This window comes from Octopus bimaculoides, chromosome 9, assembly GCF_001194135.2.
Source record: "Octopus bimaculoides isolate UCB-OBI-ISO-001 chromosome 9, ASM119413v2, whole genome shotgun sequence".
In the NCBI taxonomy this organism is placed as follows: Eukaryota; Metazoa; Mollusca; class Cephalopoda; order Octopoda; family Octopodidae; genus Octopus; species Octopus bimaculoides.
In genome coordinates this window covers 16,444,140-16,447,417 of record NC_068989.1, presented here as the reverse complement: position 1 = coordinate 16,447,417, position 3,278 = coordinate 16,444,140, and positions in this window count along the sequence as shown.

The following is a 3,278-nucleotide window of genomic DNA, read 5'->3' as shown; positions in this document are numbered from 1 at the left end:
CCTCATTAAAGGCCTGTGATATGCAGGACACTGACTGGGAGAACAATGCCTGTCATCACCACAGATGGAGGAAGCAGGTTAAGGAAGGGATCGACACTTTTGAGAGCACGTATCCAGCATGAAGAACTTAAGCGAGCTGCGCGAAAGTGCACGGCTCGTATAGTGATTGGGGAAAACTTGGTCTGCAATATTTGCAGTCGTGTCTGCTTGTCAAGAGCAGGGCTCATTAGCCACCAACGGAGCCGCAAATGCAAAATATAAGTTAGTCCTAGAGCGCACAATGTTCCTGAAGGTCGGCAATGGTCTTCCTAGGTCACGAGTGGACGGCCATCATCATGTATGTATGTATGTATGGCGCAGGAGTGGCTGTGTGGTAAGTAGCTTGCTTACCAACCACATGTTTCTGGGTTCAGTCCCACGCGTGGTACCTTGGGCAAGTGTCTTCTACTATAGCCTCGGGCCGACCAAAGCCTTGTGAGTGGATTTGGTAGAAGGAAACTGAAAGAAGCCCGTCGTATATATGTATATGTATATATATGTGTGTGTGTTTGTGTGTCTGTGTTTGTCCCTCCAACATCACTTGACAACCGATGTAGGTGTGTTTACGTCCCCGTAACTTAGCGATTCGGTAAATGAGACCGATAGAATAAGTACTAGGCTTACAAAGAATAAGTGCTGGGCTCGATTTGCTCAACTAAAGGCGGTGCCTCAGCATGGCTGCAGTCAAAAGACTGAAACAAGTAAGATTATGTATGTGCATGCGTGCGTGCACATGTGCATAGGGTTGGAACAAAAGTTCGTACCGTTTTGCCTTTCGTTTGTCATGTGACAGAAACATATGACTTATGCAAAGTGACATTTCGACACGTCTTTCTATACGATAGCCGTGTGAATAGTGTATTTCTACTGTTTTTACATTAGAGTTGAAAATGGAAGGAAATGAGATACAGTTTCTTCATTTGATGCTCTTTTATCTTCGGAAAGAAAAAAAGAAAAAAAGATGTAGATAAAAAAATGCACCGTTTATTGTGATGGTTCTATGGCTGAGAGGACTATTCGTAAGTGGTTCACTATGTTTAGGAGTCGTAAGAATTTCTTGCTTTAATCAGAACAAAAAAATAAACAGAAATAATTAGAAATTACAGATTGAAAGTTCAAAAGGCCAAGGTCTGCTGGTTCCTTCTCATGTCTATGCAAGAAATATTGTTCTTCAGGAACATTTGCAGTGAATGTGAATAATAATGCTTATTATGTACTTTTGTAGCTTTTGCACGGAATGTGTCCAAAATATTGCGAATGTGCAGTTTTTGCTTAAAGTAAACCTGCTGTCCCTTGAAAGCCTTTAGAAAATGTATGCAACCTGTTCGTAAGATCATGTAAATATGTGTAAATATGAATATATTTAGGTAGTTTTTAATAAATATACTTGTGCAATATTTACAAATGAAAACGTAGCGGCTAACATCTAGCATTCGGCCCGTTTGGACCCTGTTGTGTCCATCACCCTGATTGGCTCTTATTTGCGCGGCATTTGTCACCAGTTCTGTTTCACGCCAGGGTGCATACCGACCAATTGGCCTTCTGTTAAGGTCACGTGAGAGAGAGTTTTTGTGCTGTTTCTGGAGCCCCTTTTTATCTATAAATAGCCCTGTTTTATCCACGCCAGTTTGTCGCGACCTCAGTCCTTTTCAGGTCTGGTCGTGGACCACACAGAACACAGCTCCAGCCAGTTTCCAGCGACGACGTCTACACCACCGTCCTACTGTCTACTACAGTCCCGTCTCAAGCGCCAACACCACCACCAGAGTACACACTACCAACAGCAACCGCGGTTCCGTCTCAACACTGTTTGTGTGGATTGTTTCCACTTCGAAAGAACAGCCAGAACAACTTGCGAGAGTCTTCTGTATTCAAGTAACCGGTCGCAGCATCGACGCTCAACTTCACACACAACATGTGACACCTCAGCTCTGCTATTAGGTCACGACCTCTTGTGTACAGACGTTCTACCTACTATGTAACTCTTCTATGAACTGGTACTTTCTTATCTTTGTGTTCAGGACTCTTATAGTCTATGACACAGACTCTTATTTCATGCTCTGTATTTCTCAGTCACACACACACACACACATAGTATGTATACCTACTCTTATAGACGACGGCCTGTCTTATGTATTGTATTACTTATATTGCCGCATGCACGCACACACAGACACACACTTGACTACCCTAATAAACTTACCCTATATGTATCTAACGGTTGTGTCTCTCTCTTTCCTTGCTGGCACTTGCTCGCATCTCACATGCGAGCCCTCTTATGTTACATAACATGTTTTGTGTCGACCGTGCGACGCGTTAAAAGGAGCCTGTTTCCACACGTCACCATTCTCCTTGGTTCGCACGGTCGTTTCCCTACACGACTTACGTGCAGTGTAAGAAACAAGCAAATAGGCTAAAGTTGAATACATGATACTTCTCGGTAAATTGAATATAAACGGTAATAGTGGAACATAGCGGAATATATGAAGCAGAGTAATTAATAGTGGAATAAGTGTGTATTAAATATACATTGATAACACAGCGTATTATATATATTAATTATATTTACTAATGAGAAAAATGAAAGAATAAATTTGGTCATCGGAATTTATGAATTTAAAAACATTAGTCGAGCATTATGAGACAAACAAGGCAGTAGAACGAACTTTCGAATATAAGAAATAACAGAACAATTCCTGCCAGTAATGAGAGCTCGCGCCTAAGAGTTTAGAAAGGAAATCCAATAAACTGAAGCAACTTCACGAAAAATGTATATACAAATACACATAGCACATTGTATATATATTGATTCATTATTTCATGGTGCATTGTTTCTTTTTCTTTCTTGTACTCACCTGCATATTATGTGTGTGTATGAACGCACACACACAGACACACACAAACACACACAGACCCCCTACCCCGTCAAAAAGAAAAACACGTAAATACGAACATCTTCGAAAAATTCTTTGAAATTAAAAAAAAAAATGAAAAAAAAAAAAAAAAAAGAAAGCAGATTAATTCAGATGGAAGATATAAAGAGGGTTTTTGAATGTAAGCACATATGGCTGTCTGGAAAAGCTGAAAATAGCCGAAAGCGTTCATACAGACGAAAAAGTCCCTCTTCATATCTTGTTAGTAACCTGTTTTTTAAAAAATATTTTTCAGATAAATTTCAACTAAAGTCATTTTTAAAATACTGTAATTGTAAAAAGAATTATATACATACATACATACAT